The 22,387-nt window shown below is 39.7% G+C and overlaps 1 long non-coding RNA gene across 1 annotated transcript in view; it reads left to right on the top strand.

Moving 5' to 3' along the window:
* LOC130543002 (uncharacterized) overlaps positions 1-21,557 on the top strand; it is a 57,220-nt gene extending 35,663 nt beyond the window's left edge. Inside the window, exon 3 of the long non-coding RNA XR_008957973.1 lies at positions 20,798-21,557. This is a non-coding gene — a long non-coding RNA (uncharacterized LOC130543002). The remainder of the gene's footprint in view (positions 1-20,797) is intronic.
* Positions 21,558-22,387: the final 830 nt, after the last annotated feature.

The following is a 22,387-nucleotide window of genomic DNA, read 5'->3' on the forward strand; positions in this document are numbered from 1 at the left end:
CAAGCAGGAGAGAGGATGGATATTACTATCAGGTGGCCACAGAATGAGTCTATATGATAGCCCGCTCTCTGGATTAGGAGTTCAGAGGCTTGGGTTCTAGTCTCAATTCTGCCGTCAGCTCTCTGTGAGACCTTATTCACTAACGTCTGCTGGGTGTTAGTTTCTTCATCTGAAAAATGAGACAGTTGGGCCAGATCTGTAAAGTCCCATACAGCTCTGTAATTCAAATTATACAAAATAAGATAGAAAATAATAATGAGATGAGGTTAAAAATTAGAAACATCAAAATTATAATTAAATTATATACCACAAATAATTGAAAACAGGCACACAAAGAATTCTTTGCATACCCATGTTCATAGCAGCATTACTCGTAATAGCCAAACGGTAGATGGAATCCAAGTGTCCACAGACAGATGAATGGATAAATGAAACGTGGTCCCTACGTACAAGGAATATTGTTCAGCTTTAATAAGGAAGCAAGAACATTCTGATATGTGCTACACACAGATGAACCTTAAGGACATCATGTTACATGAAGTAAACCAGTCACAAAAGGACAAATACTGTATGATCTCACTTATATGGGGCGCCCAGAGTAGTCAAATTCATAGAGACAGAAAGTAGAAAGTACTGGTTGTCAGGGGCTGGAGGGAGGGTAAAACGGGGAGTTGTTTAACGGGTCTGCAAAAATTCTGGAGATTGTTTGGAGAACAATGAACCGTACACTTAAAAACGGTTAAAACGGTAAATTTTATGGTATGTACATCTTGCCACAACTTAAACATTGTAATTAAAAAAAAAATCATGAGGAAATTTTGCAAAAGTTTGGCAGTGATCCTGGGGCTTTGCCAAATCTGCTTCTAGAAATAGCTCTTAGTAGGTGATGGTAGGGCTTCTTAATAAAGTCATGAGTATAAATTAACATCCTGGGGATTTCCAGTAAAGTTGTTAGGAGACACTATCTATATGTGATGACTAAACATAATATTCTGAATTTTAAACACTGTAGACATACTGAGGTGAGGATCAAGTAAAATTTTAAATATCAGTTTTCTCTGATTAGACTATATGAAAGAATGACTCGAAGACAAGCTAAAGTAGAAGATAGAAACCCAGCCGTAAATGGTGGAGCCAGTGGCTGCCCCCATCTGCTGTGATCTCTCTTTTGCTGAATGCTCAGGTGTAGGCATTTAACCCTCCCTGCTGCTCACAAGTTCCTGCTGGCAGCTCAGGTATAGGACGGTGCCAGGCAGCCTGGCATCTGAGAGGAAGTTCTGAACATCTGGCTTTGTCCCTCCCATGGTGCGTGCCTGAGTCATCTCTGCTGTAACAAAATGCTGGATTTTTGAGTAGCATGACATTGTCCTGCATTTTGCTCTTCACTATCTTACAAATTCAGGCATGTAAGTAAGGGGGAATGTGGGCTAATAGTTTGCTTTTAGCTTACTTTTCCACCCAGAAAGGCAGGGATATGCTACCATTTAAGGTGATGTAAGGTCAAGGCCCTGCCTTTGAATATAGACCCACTGATGGGAGTTCCACGTCCCCTTTCTTGCACAAACTACATACTTTTTATTTCCAGTTTTAGTTCTTGAAACTACAGCAAGAGACAAAAAACACTGTTGGAGAAGCATTTTGAATACAGAATTTATCCAGATTTTCATTTTTTCCTAATCTCTTACAGTTGTCCTATTTATACTTAATTGTACACAACTAATTTTTTTTTAAAGATTTTATTTATTTATTTGACAGAGAGAGAAACAGCCAGCGAGAGAGGGAACACAGGCAGGGGGAGTGGGAGAGGAAGAAGCAGGCTCCCAACAGAGGAGCCTGATGTGGGGCTCGATCCCAGAACTCCAGGATCACGCCCTGAGCCGAAGGCAGACGCTTAACGACTGAGCCACCCAGGCGCCCCAACACAACTAATTATTTATTGATAAATTTTTTTTTTTAGCCATTTGCCATCGTTGAATATATCTGAAACTTTCAAAGAAACAGGTCTTTTTTTTTCTTTTCTTTTCTTTTTTCAAATTTTTATTTAAATTCTAGTTAGTTAATGTACAGTCCATTAATGGTTTCAGGAGTAGAATTCAGTGATTCATCACTTACATCCAACACCCAGTGCTCATCAGAACATGCGCCCTCTTTAATGCCCATCACCCGTCTAGCCCATCCCGCATCCACCTCCCTCCATCAACCCTCCATTTGTTCTCTATCCTTAAGAGTCTCCTATGGTCAAAGAAACAGGTTTTGCTTTGGATGAGTATTAGTTTTTCTAATGTTCACTTGAATGTTGTAATTATGGAAACATCAACTGACACAACAGGTTTGGGAACAAATTCAGCTAATGATTTACAAGTCTTGGTATATTTACAAAATTCACAATATTTACAAAAATTCAATATTCACAATATTTATAAAATTCACAATATTCTGTTGGTGGCTATAACAGAAAGCTGCCTGCTAGCCCAGCAGCAAGCAGCCAGCCTGCCTGTCTCTTCTCTTCTCTACCTGACCTCATTGCCCAGATAACTCTTCTCATCCCACAGCTTTCAATGCCATCAATACAAGGATACCTTCCAGAGAAGTGTCTTTAGCCTGGATCTCTCCCTTGAACCGCAGTCTCCTGTATCCAGTTCCCCATCTGCATTTCCATTGAGGAGGCACTTCAAGTTGAATGGGTTCAAAGGAAAACTCTTCATTCCATGTCCCTCAAACTTGCCCCTCTCCCTTCTTTCCCATCTTAAAATAAATATAAAATAAAACAAAATGCAACTCCATTCTTCTAGTTGCTTAAGCTAATAACCTGGCTGTCACACCGCACACTCAAGCTGCAAGTATATTCTGTCGACTTTACTTTGGAATTATATCTCAAACCTCACACTTCTCTCTACTGCTGAGAGTGTAGTGCAAAGCGCATTTACCTCTTGCTGAGACCATGACAATAGCATCTTCATTGGTCTTCCTGCTGCTACCCTTGCCCCCTATTGTGTATGCTCTCTAGAGCAGCCAAAAAGATCCATTCTAAAATGTTGTTAGATCTTGTTATTCCTTTGCTCGAAACCCTTCCATGAACTTCCTTGTCATTCAGAAAAAAAAAAAAAAATCTAAATAACTTATCATGATCTCTGAGGCTCACTGTGATTTACTTCCCAACCCCCTCCCCGATGACATTTCCTAAGCTTTTACCCTCCCAAGTGTCACTGGGCCACGCAGACGCCTTGAGATCCTTGAATGCACTAAGCATGCCCTCCCAACTCCAACCCCTACCCTACCCCCTCTCTGTCCCCAGGGCCTTTTCACTTTAGGATCTGCCTGGAATGGTCTTCCCTAGATATCCATTTGGCTCCCTCCTTCACCTCCTTTAGGTCTTTGCTCAAATATCACCCTCTCACCAGCCTGTGGACTTAACTGAGATGATAATGGTATTAAGATTCACATTTGCTGATTCATTAGCCCCCTGCCTCTAGAGGCTGAGTCCCCAGGTATTTCTGAGTGTGTTCAGAGGCAAGCCTAGGCATTCCTCTCCACTCCAGCTGCTTCTTGGAGGTTAATTTCAGCAATGCACTTGAGAATATTGGTCAGCCCTGGTACATGTCTGCTCTCTGCTCTTGAGATACCAGAACCACCCTCTCCCATACCTTCTCTTGGCTTTGTGTTTCTACCTAGGTGCCTAAGCACAAAACAAACAAACAAACAAACAAACAAACAAAAACCGCTTCCTACCTCCATCAGTCCAAAAGGAAAAGCTCATCTGTGGAGCACTTTTTAAAAGTATCAGGCACAGAGGCTGGGGAATGTGGAGGAACACTCCACAAATATTCACAAATTATTTCAAAGTAAGAGAGCCACAGAATTACTGCGTCTGGAGCTGGAAAAAAACCTAAAGATCATCTATAAATAAATGAAAGCCATCATTGTGAATATTTTTAATGAAGTTGTGTCAGAATGTCAATGAACTTACTCTACAATATCAAGTCACTTGCATGAACAATAAATGCAATACTTCCTTGCTATTTCTGGCACAGATGTAAAAGTCTCAGCTAATCAGTGAAGCCATCCAGTTGCTCCCTTTATGTGCACCTGTACCTACCCCTAGCTCCTTCTCTCATCTTCTCTTCCTTTGCTCACCTTTCAAGTGTTTCTTCTGCATTCCACAGTCTATGGTGAAGTTTAAGCTAATTCATTTTTGAAGATTGCCTTGTGCATTGTCTTATTTAGAATAGATGTCTTAGTTAGAATGTTTTTAAGGGTGTGTACTATGTTTATTTCTTCTGTTGGCTCCCCTAACAGCTCTATGTTCATGGTAGGTGGTTAAATAAATTTTTTACCTGAATACACTATCAAAAAATTTCACCATTAAACCCACCTATGACCTGTGTTCCTTTGCTATAAATCATTTTTTGGTTCATTTCTTTCATTCAGCGAAATGTTTGCTGCTGTGGGAGATTGAATAAGAGAGTGAAAAGAAAACTTGAGCAATGTCCACAATAGCCAAACTATGGAAAGAGCCCAGATGTCCATGGATATGGAATGGGTGAAGATGATAGTGTGTGTGTGTGTGTGTGTGTGTGTGTGTGTGTGTGTGTGTATGATAATGGGATATTACTTAGCCATCAAAAAATGAAGTCTTGCTATTTGCAATGACATGGATGGAACTAGAGGGTATTATGGGGAGTGAAATAAGTCAATCAGAGAAAGACAGTTATACAATCTTAGTCATATGTGGAATTTAAAAAACAAAACAGAAGATCTTAGGGGAAGGGAGGGGAAAAATAAAACAAGATGAAATCAAAGAGGGAGAAAAACCATAAGAGACTCTTAATCATAGGAAACAAACTGAGGGTTGCTGGAGGGGTGGGGGTGGGGGATGGGGTAACTGGGTGATGGGCATTGAGGAGGGCATGTGATGTAATGAGCACTGGGTGTTATATACAACTGATGAATCACTGACTGCTATCTCTGAAACTAATAATACATTATATGTTAATTAATTGAATTTAAATAAAAATAAATAAATAGATAAATAAATAAGAAAACATAAATTAATTAAAAGAAAACTTGAGGGTACTCCCTTGGCTTCTGTTTGACCAACTGGGTGGATGTTTGTACCATTTATTGAGAGGGGATGACTAAGAGAGGGAGAAGCTTGAGGGCATTTGGGAATTCAGATTCCTTAGAGATAATTCAAGCATCCCGTGACATCTCATTACCAGATCTTCCTTTGGACCTCCATTATATGTACAGTGCTCAGAAGACAGGCTCAATCCAGACAGTTTTGAGAAACAGCAGAGGATAGATGGCTTCCCAGAAACTTCAAGTGAGGGACACAGTCTTTAGACTATTGGTGTTGAGGAATAAAGAAAAACACAGGATTGATAAGAAAGAGGGGAGGAAGGGAAAATGATTTTTTTAAAAAAGAATGTAGACAGTGTGAATACAGTGAATCTTGTTTGCCTTTTTTTTTTAAAAAAATGATTATGTGGCAGCTAGAAAGGAGTTGATCTGAGCATTTTGCTGTAGAGAATCCTCCAGGGTATCAGAGATTCTCCAGCACCCCCTGAGAGCCTAGCCATGGAGTAGAGCTGACCTGCTGTCCCAGTAACATCCACAAATATCCTTCCATTTGGACATCACATCCATACCATTTCCCTCTCAGGATTTCTCAGTGGAACTGAAAGCCATGGAATGGATGCAATCACCTAGGGAGGAAGTACATACAGAGAGGAACAGAGGCCCGCAGTGGAGTCTACATTTACTAGAAATGTTAGAGATCAAGTAGAGGAGGAAGACCAGCAAAGATAAAAAATAATTGTCAGTAAGTAGAAGGAAAACCAAAATACTGTCATACCTTGGAAGTTGAGAGTGGAGAGTCTTTCCAGAAGGGAGTGATCATCTGTGTCTAAAGTTGCTAAGATGTCTGGGATTTAATTAATTCTCTTGTGCGGTGTATTAAATAGCATTGGGAGTTTCAACCCAAGGCCACAATACAGAGATGGAAGAGATTATAGGTTTATTTGCAAAAGGGTTTCAATTAGGAATGCCTGGGTGGCTCAGTCCTTAAGCATCTGCCTTTGGCTCAGGGCGTGATCCTAGGGTCCTGGGATCGAGCCCCACATCAGGCTCCTCTGCTAGCAGCCTGCTTCTTCCTCTCCCACTCCCCCTGCTTGTGTTTCCTCTCTCGCTGGCTCTCTCTCTCTCTGTCAAATAAATAAATAAATAAAATCTTTAAAAAAAAAAGGGTTTTGATTAATTAGATATGGAGATCAATGCAATGAGCATAAATAAGCTGCTATAAGAGTCGTATATTCCTTTACTTTAAAAATTCTGGTAAAATACATTAATGACATAAAATTTATCATCTTAACCATTTTCAAGTGTACAATTCAGTGGTATTAAGTACATTACCATTGTTGTGCAACTATTACCACCATTCGTCTCCAGAACTCTTTATATTTTGCAAAACTGGAGCTCTACCCATTAACCAATGAGTACCAATGGTAGAGTTCTCCCATTCCCTCTCCCCCACTTCCAGCCCCACGCTTGGTACCTTTTTATAAATGGAGCCATACAATATTTGCTCTTTTGTGACTGGCATATTTCACTTAGCATGATGCCCTCAAGGTTCGTTCATGTTGCAACATATGTCTGAATTTCCCTCATTTTAAAGGCTGAATAGTTATCTATTTTGTGTATAAAATATATGTTCTTTATCCATTCATCAGTCAACACATTTGGGTTGCTTCCACCTTTTGTGAATAATGGTGTCATGGATATGGGTGTACAAATATTTTTTTGAGAACTTGCTTTTGATTCTTTTGGGTATATACCCAGGAGTGGATTGCTGGATCATATATTCTATTTGTTATTTTTTTGAGCAACTGATATACTGTTTTCTATAGTGGCTGCAAAATTTTACATTTCTACCAACAGTACACAAAGGTTTCCATTTCCCCACATCCTTGCCAATACTTGTTTTCCATTATTTTGATAGTAGCCATCCTCATGGGTATGAAGCTGTATCTCATTGTGGTTTTGATTTGCATATCCCCAATGATTAGTGATATTAAGCATCTTTTCATGTGTTTATTGACCATTTTTATATCTTCCTTAAAGAAATGTCTATTCAAGTCTTTTGCCCCCTTTTTTTAAAATTATGATATGTCAGTCACCATACAGTGTATCATTAGTTTTTGATGTAGTGTTCCATGATTCATTGTTTGCAGGGAACACCTAGTGTTCCGTGCAATATGTGCCCTCCTTAATACCCATCACCGGGCTACCTTTTAATTGGTTGGTTGTTGTTTTTTACTGGTGAGTTATAGAAGATGTTATATATTCTGGATATTAACCCCTTATTAGATATATGATTTTCTCCTATGCCATAGGTTGCCTTTTCACTCTGTTGGTTATGTCCTTTGATGCACAGAAGTTTTTTGGTTTTTTTTTACCATGTATAACATGGAACTCTCCATTCCCCCCTGACCAATTTTATTGAGGAATAATTTAGAAGTTTTTAAATTTTGATACAGAAGAGTCATATGTTCTTAAAATTGATTAATTCCATCTCAGTTCAGTGTGGCTTATGGATTATGAACCAAACGACCAAAAAAAGAATATTGGGTCTTTCCACATTTTACTCAGAATGAATTTGACAATAGCTCTGAACATATTGTTGACTACCTGTGATTCTTTCCCCACCAATAAAATTTATGGTGTTTCTATGGAAAATAACTCATACAACTCTTTCAGTATATATATATATTTTTTTAAAGACAATTTTTTAAAAGAGTTTTTATTTATTTGACAGAGATAGAGACAGCCAGCGAGAGAGGGAACACAAGCAGGGGGAGTGGGAGAGGAAGAAGCAGGCTTCCAGCGGAGGAGCCTGATGTGGGGCTTGATCCCAGAACGCTGGAATCACGCCCTGAGCTGAAGGCAGACGCTTAGGGACTGAGCCACCCAGGCACGCCCTTTCAGTATATGTTAAGAGAAAAGAATACTTCAGAATAAGGTTTACCTTATTTTTCCTATGTTTTCCGAGCAGGTTGATTGCACAGTTATAAAAGTGGTCAGTTAACAAAAAATCTAATATTCTGAATCTATTTTCAAAAATTTCTGAGGGTGGTGATAAGGACTGTGAATCACCTGCTACCTTATCATATAACAAGATGGATTCACTTTGGTATACCAAAGCGCCAATATTGTCAACATTGCTTTGATAAGGAAAGCTATTAACAACATCTACCCCTGACCCACAACCCCCATCAGAACCTAGTGGCTTGCTGATGACTACCAATGTCAGGTTTCCCATTACAAGTAGTCCTATACAGGACTTCCAGGGAGGATGGCAGAGTAGGAGGACTGTAAACTCACCTCGTCCCACGCATACACCTAGATAACTGCCACATAAGTGTAAATAACCCAGAAAATTACCCGAAAACTGGAAGAACAGACCCTCCACAGCTAAACATAGAGAAGAAGCCACATCAAAAATAGAAGGAAGGGGATGCCTGGATGGCTCAGTTAGTTAAGCATCTACCTTCAGCTCAGGTCCTGGGATCGAGCCCTGCGTCGGGTTCCGTGCTCAGTGGGAGCCTGCTTCTCCATCTGCCTGCTGCTCCCCCTGCTTATCCTCTCTCTTTCTCTCTGCCAAATAAATAAATAAATACAATCTTAAAAAAACAAAAACAAAAACAAAAAAGGGGGGAGACACAGATGGGAACAAAGTTGACCTACAAGAATGTTGTGGGAGGGAGGGACACTGCAAGCAGGGAGAAGAGAGAGGCATGGACCCCACACTGGGCACCCCAGGCACAGGAGACGTGCACTGGGAAGATAAATCCCCATGACATTTGGTTTTGAAAGCCAGAGTGGCTTAACATTGTGAGTTTTTACAATCAGTGGGACTTAACATCTGGAACTTTAAAAATCAGTAGGTTGGCTCTAGGATAGGTGGAGGGTGGTAGAAAACTAAGTCCCTGCCCTTAAAGAGACAGCACAACAAACAGCCCTGCTGCAATACCTACTGCACAGAAGCAACAGTTGGAAAAATGCCTGGGGTATACAGGAAGATTTATCTACTAATCTCAGAACATGTGCTCGAGGGTTAGAGATCTTTAGGAGATTACTTCAAGAACAAAAGAGCTGGGGAGCACCATTTCCTTCCCCCACCCTCCAGGCTAGATACAGACCAGCACCAACACTCCACCTGGCTTGCTAACACCATGCACCCCACCCTTTCTAACCTGTCCTTAGCAGGAATCCACCCAAGGCTGACATTGTGCAAGCAGCCCTGACAGGGGCCAGCACCACCCCAAAGTGACTCCTGCTCTGTAGAAAAGGGAAGATAACCACATACACCACTTCCACTGTAGCCCAAGCAGTAGGCTTGGGGCAGACATCTGGTCTGATTGCAGGCCCTGACTACCAACAAAACTTCTCAGTGGATGACACAGGAAGAGTACCCTGCATTTTGGTGCTATAGCAGCTCTGGCAAATGCCTACTCTGACTCAACTCAAGCTCAAGGCAAACCCAGACTGGCCTACTAACAACACAGGGACCAAACTCTGCTCATAACAGGCAAAAAGAACCATTGCAGATAACTGGACTGAAGGCAAATGAGGCTCAGCCACAACAGTAGGATGCATGTGATGCATACAGGAGACACCTGCAAAGTACCAGGTTCTGTTGAACTGGCAACACTGCGTTACAGGGCACTGCAGGACCTCTATCCATAAGGCTCTTTCTTTCCTTCTTTCTTTCTTTCTTTCTTTCTTTCTTTCTTTCTTTCTTTCCTTCCTTCCTTCCTTCCTTCCTTCCTTCCTTCCTTCCTACTACTTTCAAGATCAGGAGACAGAGCTACTTTCCTAACACGTAGAAATAGACACAGAGAGTTAGACAAAATGAGGACACAGAGGAATATGTCACAAATGAAAGAACAGGACAAAATCACAGCAAGAGAGCTACATGAAATGGAGCTAAGTAATAGGTCTGATAACGAATTTAAAGTAATAGTCATAAATTACTTACTGGACTTGAGAAAAGAGTGGAGGATCTCAGTAAGACCCCCAAAAAAGAAACAGAAACCCTAAAAAAGAACCAATCAGAGATGAAGAACTCAATAACTGATATCAAAAATATACTAGAGGGGGTGCCTGGGTGGCTCAGTTGGTTAAGTGTCTGCCTTCAGCTCAGGTCATGATCCAAGGGTCCTGGAATCAAGCCCTGCATTGGGCTCCCTGCTCAGCAGAGAGCCTGCTTCTTCTTCCCCCTCCGTTGATTCCCCTGCTTGTTCTCTCTCTCTCTCTGTCAAATAAATAAATAAATAAAATCTTTAAAAAAACATACTAGAGGGAATAAATAGGGAAGAGTAAATGAAGTGGAAGAATGGATCAGTGACTTGGAGGACAGAGTAATAGAAAGCAATCAAGTGGAAGAAGAAGAAGAAGAAGAAGAAGAAGAAGAAGAAGGAGGAAAAGAAGAAGAAGAAGAAGAAGAAGAAGAAGAAGAAGAAGAAGAAGAAGAAGAAGAAGAAGAAAAAGAAGAAGGGGAGGAGGAGGAAGAGGAAGAAGGAGGAGGAGGAGGAAGAGGAGGAGGAGAAGAAGAAAGCAATCAAGTGGAACAGGGGAAAGAAAAAAGATTAATAAAAAATGAGACTAGATTAAGGGAACTCAGTGACACCACCAAGCGTAACAATATCCGCATTATAGGGATACCAGGAGAAGAGAGAGAAAAGGGGGCAGAAAATTTATTTAAAAAAATAATAGCCAAAAACTTCCCAAATCTGGGGAAAGAAACAAGAATTGAGATCCACACCAAGAAGAGCCATACCAAGACACATAGTAGTTAAAATGGCAAAAAGTAGTGATAAAGAGAGAATTTAAAAACAACAAGAGATAAAAAGTTACATACAAGGGAAACCCCATAAGGCTAATCTTTCAGCAGAATCTTTGCAGGCCAGAAGGGAGTGGCATGATGTATTCAAAGCGCTGTAAGAAAAAAGCCTGCAGCCAAGAATACTCTATCCAGTAAGGCTATCATTTAGAATAGAAGGAGAGATAAGAGTTTCCCACATAAACAAAAGTTAAAGGAATTCATCACCACTAAACCAACCTTACAAAAAATGTTAAAGGGGGTTCTTTGAGTGGAAAGGAAAGACCATAAGCAGGAGTAAGAAAAGTATGGAGCACAAAAGCAATAAAGTTAAGTGTATCTATAAAAATCAGTCAAGGAATTCACAAAATAAAAGGATGTAAAGTATGACCCTATATACCTAAAAAAAACCATGGTGGGTGGGAGAAAAGCAAAAATCGAGTACTTCTAGGATGGGTTCAAACTTAATCAATCATCAACTTAATATAGACTGTTATACACATAAGCTGTTATATATGAACCTAGTGGCAACCGCAAATCAAAACACTGGTAATTGATATGCAAGAAGTAAAGAAAAGGAATCTCAGCACATGACTAAAGAAGGACAGCAAACCACAAGAGAAGAGAGCAAGAGAAGAACTACAAAAACAACCATAAAACAAGTAAAATGGCAATATGTACATATTTATCTATAATTACTTTGAACATAGACAGATACATACTCCAGTCAAAAGACGTAGAGTGACAGAATGGATAAAAATGCAAGACCCATCAATATGCTGCCTAAAAGAGACTCCTTTCAAACCTAAAGACAAATGCAGATTGAGAGTGAAGGGATAGAAAAACATTTATTCAAATGGAAGTGAAAAGAAAGCTGGGGTAGCAACACTTACATTGAACAAAATAGACTTTAAAACAAAGACTGTAACAAGAGACAAAGAAGAACACTACATAATCATAAAGGAAACAATTCAACAAGAAGATACAACAGTTTTAAATATTATGTACCCAACATGGGAGTACCCAAGGGCATAGAGCAGTAATAACAAACATAAAGGAGGAATACATGTAATGAATACAATAATAGTAGAGGACTTTAACACCCCAGTTACCCCAATGTATAGATCATCCAAACAGAAAATCAACAAGGAGGGGCACCTGGGTGGCTCAGTCGTTAAGCATCTGCCTTCAGTTCAGGTCATGATCCCGGTGTCCTGGGAGCGAGCCCCGCATTGGGCTCCCTGCTCAGCAGGAAACCTGCTTCTCCCTCTCCCACTCCCCCTGCTTGTGTTCCCTCTCTCTCTCTCTGAAATAAATAAATGAAATATTAAAAAAAAAAAGAAAAAAATCAACAAGGAAACAGTGGCTTTGAATGACCCATTGGACCAGATGGATCCAACAGATGTATTCAGACCTTCCATCCTAAAACAGCAGAATGTATTTTAAAATGCACATGGAACATTCTCCAGAATAGATCACAAAACAAGTCTCAACCAATTCAAAAAGACTGAAGTCATACCATACATCTTTTCTGACCACAATATTATGAAATGAGAAATCAACCACAAGAAAAAAATCTGGAAAGAGCACAAATACATGGAGGTTAAATAACATTCTACTAAACAATAATAAGTCAACCAAGATATCAGAGAAAAAAAAATACATAGAGACAAAGGAAAATGAAAAAAAAAAAGGTCTAAAATCTTTGGGATGCAGCAAAAGCAGTTGTAAGAGGGAAGTTGATAGCAATACAGGCCTACCTTAAGAAGCAAGAAAAATCTCAAATTAACAACAGAGTTAGAGGAGTTAGAAAAAAAGATCAAAACCCAAAGCCAGTAGAAAGAAGGAAATAAAAAGATTAGAAATGAATGAAACAGAAACTAAAAAACAATAGAGCAGATTAATGAAACCAGGAGCTGCTTCTTTGAAAAGATTAACAAAATTGATGAACCTTAGGCCAGACTCATCAAAAAAAAAATAAAAACAAAGAAGAGAGAGAGAAAGAAGATATAAATAAATTCAGAAATGAAAGAGGAGATAACAACCAACACCACAGAAATACAAAGGATTGTAAGAGAATATTGTGAAAAATTATATGCCAACAAATTGGACAACCTGGAAGAAATGGATAAGTTCCTAGAAACATATAAGCTACCAAAACTGAAGCAGGAAGAAACAGAAAATTTGAACAGACTGAATTACTGAAATTGAATCCGTAATAAAAAAAAAACTCCCAACAAACAAAAGTCCAGGACCAGCTGGCTTCACAGATGAATTCTACCAAACATTTAAAGAAGCATTAATATCTATTCTTCTCAAACTATTCCAAAAAATAGAAAAGGAAGGAGAACTTCCAAGTTCATTCTGTGAGGCTTGCATTACCCTGATACCAAAACCAGATAAAGACACTACAAAAAAAGAGAAGACTACAGGCCAATACCTCTGATGAGCATAGATGCAAAAATCCTCAACAAAATATTAGCAAACCAAATCCAACAATACATTAAAAATACCATTCACCACGAGCAAGTGGAATTTATTCCCAGGATGCAAGTGTGGTTCAATATTTGCAAATCAATCAACATGATACATCATGTAAATAAGAGAAAGGATAAGGGTGCCTGGGTGGCTCAGTCAGTTAAATCATCTACCTTCAGCTCAGGTCATGATCCCAGGGTCCTGGGATTGAGTCCCGCATCAGGCTCCCTGCTCAGCGGGGAGCCTGCTTTTCCCACTCCCGCTCCCCCTGCTTGTGCTCTCTCTCTGTCAAATAAATAAATAAAATCTTTAAAAAAATAAGAGAAAGGATAAAAACCATATGATCATTTCAGGAGATGCAGAAAAACCATCGGACAAAGTACAACATCCATTCATGATAAAAATCCTCAACAAAGTATGTTTAGAGAGAACATACCTCAACATAATAAAGGCTTTATATGAAAAACCCACAGCTAATATCATGCTCACTCATTGTGAAACTTCCACTTTTGTTCTTTTTCAAGATTGCTTTGGCTATGCAGGGTCTTTTGTGGTTCCACACACATCTTAGGATTATTTGTTCTAGTTCTGTGACAAATGCTGTTAGTATTTTGATTGAGATTGAATTAAATCTCTAGATTTATTTGCATAACACAGACATTTTAACAATATTTGTTTTCCCAGTTGGTGAGGATGGGATATCTTTCCATTTGCTTCTGTCATCTTCAAGTTGTTTTGTGAGAAATTGAGAGCTTTTCCACTAAGATCAGGAACAAGACATACACACATACACACACACACACACACACACACACACACACACACACACACTGGAATATTACTCAGCCATAAAGAGAGAACAAAATCTTGCCATTTGCAACAACATGGATTGATCTAGAGAGTATAATGCTAAGTGAACTAAGAGAGAGACAAATATGGTATGATTTCAGTCATATGTGGAATTTAAGAAATAAAACAAACAATTAAAAAAGAGACAAACAAAAAGAAAACTCAGACTCTAAACTATGGAGAGCAAATTGGTGGTCACCAGAGGCAAGGTGGGTGGGGGGATGGGTGAAATAGGTGAAAAGGATTAAGAGCACACGTAACATGATGAGCACTGAGTAATGTGTAGAATTGTTGAATCGTTGACTCACTACACTCTACACCTGAAACTAGTATAACACGGTATGTTAACTTTACTGGAATTAAGAAAATAAATAAATAAAAATTTTTGAAAAAGTAGCCCAACACAGGAATACTTTCATAGATTAATATAAAATAATAGTATAAATTAAATTTAATAATCTAGGACTAATTTTATAATCCTGTCAAATTTTATCATACTGGTAAAACCAAGAAACTTGACATCCTGATATTCTCTCTACTTATAAAACTAGAGAGAAGTGTCACAGCAGAAATCAAACTCTATAAATGCCATGTAGCTATTATTATGCTACACTGGTAACTTTATGGACAAAGCTATGGGAGCTGCCATCTCTGTTACAGGGTCAGAGAAGTTTCCAGAACATGCACTCTATAAATAAAATGGAAACGGATCTTTTCCAGTGGAAAATTCCACTGGGATCGTGACTTACACACATTGTGCTGCTCCTTTCCAAAACTATGATTTGATTCTTCATCAAGGTGGCTAGTTTAAAATGGTTAGATATTTGTATCAAATAGATTCAATGACTCCAACAATTGAGCTGTTCAAACAAGAGCAAGCAGTAAGTGTTCTTTATTTTTTTAACCACATTCCAAAATTAGTATGTACGTTCCATATCTGCTAATGGTCGGATGGAGCTAAATGTGGTGGAGGTGGGAAAGAGGCTAGAAACTGGGCTTCTCTCTATGCCCTAAACTCTGCTCAGTTCAACAAGCCCCCAGCCTGGCAAAGCAACAGAGGGGAGACAATGTGTATGGGAGGCTGTGTAACAAAGTAGAAACATTATGATAAACCCTGAGACAGCCAGGTTCAACTCTGACTTGGCCAATCTGTACTTTAAATCTTCCAGGGATAGTCTATTTAAGTTAAATGTGAAACCTGGTGCTATATTATCCTGTTTAAGTGATTCACATATGTTTCCCCCCCAAAACCTTTTACTATGGGTTTTTCTTAAGATTTCATTTATTTTTTATTTTTTATTATTATAATAATATTTTTTTATTATATTATGTTGGTTACCATACAGTACATCCCTGGTTTTTAACGTAAAGTTCGATGATTCATCAGTTGCGCATAACACCCAGTGCACCATGCAATACGTGCCCTCCTTACTACCCATCACCACCCTATCCCATTCCCCAACCCCCCTCCCCTCTGAAGCCCTCAGTTTGTTTCTCAGAGTCCATAGTCTCTCATGCTTCATTCCCCCTTCTGATTACCCTCCTTTCTTTATCCCTTTCTTCTCCTACTGATCTTCCTAGTTCTTATGTTCCATAGATGAGAGAAACCATATGATAATTGTCTTTCTCTGATTGACTTATTTCACTTAGCATTATCTCCTCCAGTGCGGTCCATGTTGCAGCAAATGTTGAGAACTCGTTCTTTCTGATAGCTGAGTAATATTCCATTGTATATATGGACCACATCTTCTTAATCCAGTCATCTGTTGTAGGGCATCTCGGCTCCTTCCACGATTTAGCTATTGTGGACAATGCTGCTATAAACATTGGGGTGCATATGGCCCTTCTCTTCACTATGTCTGTATCTTTGGGGTAAATACCCAGTAGTGCAATGGCTGGGTCATAGGGTAGCTCAATTTTTAACTTTTTAAGGGACCTCCACACTGTTTTCCAGAGTGGCTATACCAACTTGCATTCCCACCAACAATGTAGGAGGGATCCCCTTTCTCCACATCCTCTCCAACAATTGTTGTTTCTTGCCTTGTCAATTTTTGCCATTCTAACTGGCATAAGGTGGTATCTTAGTGTGGTTTTGATTTGAATTTCCCTGATGGCTAATGATGTTGAACATTTTTTCATGTGTCTGTTAGCCATTTGTATGTCTTCATTGGAAAAGTGTCTGTTCATATCTTCTGCCCATTTTATGATGTGTTTATTTGTTTCTTGTGTATTGAGTTTGAGAAGTTCTTTGTAGATCTTGGATACCAGTCTTTTATCTGTAGTGTCATTTGCAAATATATTCTCCCATTCCGTGGGCTGCCTCTTAGTTTTTTTGACTGTTTCCTTGGCTGTGCAGAAGCTTTTTATCTTGATGAAGTCCCACAAGTTCATTTTATCTTTTGTTTCTCTTGCCTTTGGAGATGTGTCATGAAAAAGTTGCTGTGGTCAATGTCATATAGGTTGCTGCCTATGCCCTCCTCTAGGATTTTGATGGATTCCTGTCTCACATCGAGGTCTTTCATCCATTTAGGGTTTATCTTTGTGTATGGTGTGAGAGAGTGGTCAAGTTTCATTCTTTTGCATGTAGCTGTCCAATTTTCCCAGCACCATTTATTGAAGAGACTGTTTTTTTTCCACTGGATGTTTTTTTCCTACTTTATCAAAGATTAGTTGCCCAAAGAGCCGAGGGTCCATTTCTGGGTTCTCTATTCTGTTCCATTGGTCTATGTGTCTGTTTTTGTGCCAGTACCATGCTGTCTTTGTGATCACAGCTTTGTAGTACAGCTCGAAATCCGGCATTGTGATGCCCCCAGCTTTGTTTTTCCTTTTCAACAATTCCTTGGAAATTCGGGGCCTTTTCTGGTTCCACACAAATTTAAGGACTATTTGTTCTAGTTCTTTGAAAAATGTCATTGGTATTTTGATCGGGATAGCATTGAAAGTGTAGATTGCTCTTGGTAGCATGGACATTTTAACTATGTTAATTCTTCTGATCCATGAGCATGGAATATTTTTCCATCTTTTTGTGTCTTCTTCAATGTCTTTCAAGAGTGATTTGTAGTTTCTAGAATATAGATCCTTTATGTCTCTGGTTAAGTTAATTCCAAGATAACGTATGATTTTTGGTGCTATTGTAAATGGGATGGATTCCCTAATTTCTCTTTCTTCAGTCTAATTGTTCGTGTATAGAAATGCAACTGATTTCTGAGCATTGATTTTGTATCCCGCCACATTACTGAATTGCTCTATAACTTCTAGTAGTTTGGGAGTGGATTCTTTTGGGTTTTCCATATAGAGTATCATGTCATCTGCGAAGAGAGACAGTTTGACTTCTTTGCCAGTTTGGATACCTTTTATCCCTTTTTGTTGTCTGATTGCTGTTGCAAGGACTTCTAGTACTATGTTGAATAATAGTGGCGAGAGTGGGCATCCTTGTTGTGTTCCTGATCTTAAGGGAAAGGCTTCCAGCTTTTCCCCATTGAGAATGATATTTGCTGTAGGCTTTTCATAGATGGTTTTTATGAGATTGAGGAATGTACCCTCTATCTCTACACTCTGAAGGGTTTTAATCAGGAAAGGATGCTGTATTTTGTCAAATGCTTTTTCTGCATCTATTGAGACGATCATATGATTTTTGGCTTTTTTCTTGTTGATATAATCTATCACACTGATAGATTTGCGAATGTTGAACCACCCTTGCATCCCAGGGATGAATCCCACTTGGTCATGATGGATAATCCTTTTAATGTACTGTTGTATTCTATTAGCAAGGATCTTGTTGAGAATTTTGGCGTCCATATTCATCAGGGAAATCGGTCTGTAATTCTCCTTTTTGATGGGGTCTTTGCCTGGTTTGGGGATCAAGGTAATATTGGCCTCATAGAATGAGTTTGGTAGTTTTCCTTCTGTTTCTGTTTTTTGAAATAGCTTTAGGAGAATAGGTATTATTTCTTCTTTGAATGTTTGGTAGAATTCCCTGGGAAATCCATCAGGCCCTGGCGTTTTGTTTTTTGGAAGGTTTTTAATCACTCTTTCAATCTCTTCATAATTAATTGGTCTGTTTAAAAAATCAATTTCTTCCTGTTTCAGTCTTGGTAGTTTATAGGTTTCCAGGAAGGCCTCCATCTCTTCCAGATTGCTTAATTTATTGGCATAAAGCTGTTGATAAAAGTTTCTAATAATCCTTCCTATTTCATTGGTGTTGGTTGTGACCTCTCCCTTTTCATTCATAATTTTATTAATTTGGGTCCTTTCTCTATTCTTTTGGATAAGATTGACAAACCACTGGCAAGATTTTTATTTGTCAGAGAGAGAGAGCACAGTAGTGGGAGCTGTAGGGAGAGGGAAAAGCAGGGAGGGGAGAAGCAGGCTCCCCGCTGAGCAAGGAGCCTCATGTGCATCACGATCCCAGTACCCTGAGAGTATGACCCGAGCAGAAGGCAGACGGTTAACAGACTGAGCCACCCAGGCATCCCATGTTTTTAATGCTGGAAGGAGTATAGCATATTAGCTTAGAGAATGCACCTTTGAGTCTGTCTGATGCAGCTTCAAGTACCAATACCAGTGTATTAAAGTAAAGTGAGTTGCCTTTATCTGTCTGAGAGCAACTTTAATATTCAGTGGCTTCAGGCAGCAAAAGCACCAGGATCTTTGCTAAGTCCTGGGTACACATTAGTGCACAAGATACATATGGCCCTTAGCTTCCTGTGGAATAATAATAACACTTATCTCACAGGGCTCAGTACAAAAATAAAAATAATGCTAATAATTGTTACCAGTAATTAAGTGCTCTCAGTGTGCCAATTTTAATCATTTTTGAAAATAATTCATTTAACCTGACAATAACCTTTTGAGTTGGATATTCTAATTACCTTCCTTTACCAGATGGGGAAACTGAGGCAGAGTGGTTCAGTCACTTGCACAAGATCATGTATCTAAAAAACAGGACAGCTAGGATTTGAACACAAGGAATCTAGCTCCAGAGTCTATTTTCTTAATTACATTCAGAGCCCCCTCTAGGGGTCTGGAATCTTTTCAGTGACCCCGGCCCCACACTTAAAAGCATCTTCACTTAGTTACATGTTGCTATCTTAAAATTTTTAATAATTTTCGAACAAGGGACCCTGCGTGCATTTCCATTTTGCACCGGGCTTTACAAATGATGTAGCTGGCTCCTTACTAATATTATCACAGCCAGAGAAGCTAGGCACTTAAACATTTAGAACACCAGTCATCAACTCTGAAAACACTCTGTAAATTGCTATTTTTATTTAGTCAAACATTTTCTAATCTACCCTGTACCATGAACAGTGATGGGCATGGCCACCAAAAGAGATTTACACATGGCCACCAAAAGAGATTTACACTGTATTGGGCCCAGGTCAAAATGGTATGCTTTACGACTTATCAGAGTCTCTCGTTTCATCTTCCGTACAACATTAGAGAGAACTTATTTAGTCTCCTTCTACAGATTACGAGTTTGCAGCGTAAATGAGTTTCCCAAGGTCACGTCACTGTTGAGAACAAAATCAAGATTAGATTGCTGATGCCTTTCCCACCACCGTGTATGGCTTCCAATTCTTGGAATGCCAGAGTTAATACAAATTTCTGAACAAGAAAACCGTGGGGAAAATGGATTTGCTGGAAATGATATGTTACAGTAATTCTCATTATCAAGATCTAGGTTTTACTTTTGACTCAGTAACTAGGTCAAAGTCAGAGGTCTTTAATGATGTAAGATATCTGCAAAAGGAAAACCTCTCAACTATAGTTTATTGAGTAAAATGCACTGAACAGGCTTATCTCCCCCATTATGGCATCTGAACGAGCTGATTTGTAGAGAATGGTTCATAAATGTGTCTCAAGAAATGTCATTATACTGGAATTGCTGAATAGTTGCTTGTAGGGGTAGGATGACAAGACAGCAGGAGCTTGAGTGTCTCAGAGCACCTTCTCCATGGGTTCTTGTCCAGAATGTCCAAAGATGGTGTGAAACAGGAGTCTAAGGGTTAAGCTTGAGCCTGTGACCAAGGACCAAAGAGTCCTTGATGAAGTCACTGTTGAGGCAGAGTGGCCTCCAGTTCCCACTCCCAGGCCATAGAGAATGGCAGACAATGTATACACGTGCAGAGTACAGGTAAGTAAGTATAGGGGGGAATGTGGAAGCAGTTACTCCACAATCTCAATGCCTAAGTGAATCAGACTTCTCACAACTTTTCTTGGGGTTTTTATTGTTGAAGACAGTGCAGGATTGTAGCTCAAGGCATGGACCTTGGGGTCCATCTGACACAGCCTCAAAGACCAATACCAGTGATTTAGTTAAAGTGGTATTAGTGGTTGTTGCTGATAAATCTCAGTTTCTGAGGCTTTCCAGTAATGACTCGTTTGTCACTCACTCCACGGTCTGACGTTCCCGGTGAGACAGCTTTTCACGTACATAGTCATCAGGGCCCCATGGTCCTCCTGCATCACGGCTCCCACCCCCTTCTAGGTCCTTGGACTTCTCTCCAGCAGATTACAAAAGAGAGTATGTGGAGGATCATGAAGGAGTTGTTTTTTTTTAAATTAAGATTTTATTTATTTATTTGACAGAGCACAAGCAGGGGGAGCGGCAGGCAGAGGCAGAGGGAGAAGCAGACTCCCCACTGAGCAAGGAGCCCGACGTGGGACTCGATCCCAGGACCCCAGGATCATGACCCGAGCTGAAGGCAGTCGCTCAACCAACAGAGCCACCCAGGTGCCCTTCAAAGGAGTTCTTAAACGGGCCAGTTCTGGCAGAAGTGTGCATCGCTGTTCCACATCGTTAGAGAGCACTTAGTCACAGGGCTCCACGGACGTGCAGAGGAACCTGGCTGAGGCAGTTTCCAGAGAGGCAGCTGCTTCCCAGGAGCAGCTCCACACCGCGGACAGGAAGCATGGGTCTTCGGTGAGCAGCTTGGCATCTTGGCCACAATGACCTTAGTTATCTATCAGCAATGTGGCCTCAGCTAAGTTTCTCATCTTCTCTAAGCCTGTTTTCAGTCTGTGAAATGGGAATAAAAATCCAACCTATTCTGCTACGGGTCTGTTTCTTTAAGGCAAATTATCCCGTATGCAATTGGTAAACCAGGTAATGCTATCTCTGAGAGCAGAAGTAGCATCGGCCCACACTGCGTGCCACCAGGTGATAGCAGCTGAATGCGAAGTGCACCCTGCGGCTGGGTCAGCCATGCACCTTCAGCCCACATGCTCTCTCCAGGCTCAGTCCCACCATATGCTCTGTCTTGGAATTGCTTACTGCATAGTTTTCCCTGATTTCTGTATATTTTTACCTTGTCTTCATAAATCAGTCAACTCGACTTTTCTTTATAAAGCTGCCTTCCCTCTTTCAAATTCTTATTTTGAAATAATTTCAGACTGACAGAAAAATATCAATAATAATACAAAAGTTCCCATATATCCTTTACCCAAGTTCCCCAAATGTTAACATTTTACCACATTCGTTCCAGCCATCCATCCTTCCATCCATCCACCCATTCATCCGTATTGGTTTTTTTCTGAGTTGTACACATGCTACTCTAGGAATCCCTAAGTCCTAATTGTTTCTTTCCTAAAAACAAGGATATTCTCTTCCACAACTAACAGTATAATGATCAAAATCAGAAACCGTACATTGAGACAATGCTATTTTTTTCTTCCTAAGTGTTTATTTAAATTCCAGTTAGTGATCATACAGGGTGAATTTAGTTTTGGGTGTAGCATTTAGTGATTCAACACGTACAATGCCTGGTGCTCGTCACAAGTGCCCTCCTTAATCCCCATCACCTATTTCACCCATCCCCTACCCACCTCCCCACTGGTAACCATCAGTTTGTTCTCTATAGTTAAGAGTCTGTTTTTTGGTTTACCTCTCTTTTATTGCTCCCCTCTGTGTTTGTTTGTTTTGTTTCTTAAATGCCACACATGAGTGAAATCATGGTATTTGTCTTTCTCAGACTGACTTATTTTGCTCAACACAGTGCTCCCTAGCTCCATCCACATCACTGCAAATGGCAAGATTCCATTCTTTTTCATGGCTGAGTAATATTCTATTGTATACACACACACACACACACACACACACACACACACATACACACACACATACACACACACACCCCACATCTTTTTTTTTTTTTTTCCCAGACAGAGAGAGATAGAGCA

The sequence above is a fragment of the Ursus arctos genome, unplaced genomic scaffold, assembly GCF_023065955.2.
Source record: "Ursus arctos isolate Adak ecotype North America unplaced genomic scaffold, UrsArc2.0 scaffold_7, whole genome shotgun sequence".
Taxonomy (NCBI): Eukaryota; Metazoa; Chordata; class Mammalia; order Carnivora; family Ursidae; genus Ursus; species Ursus arctos.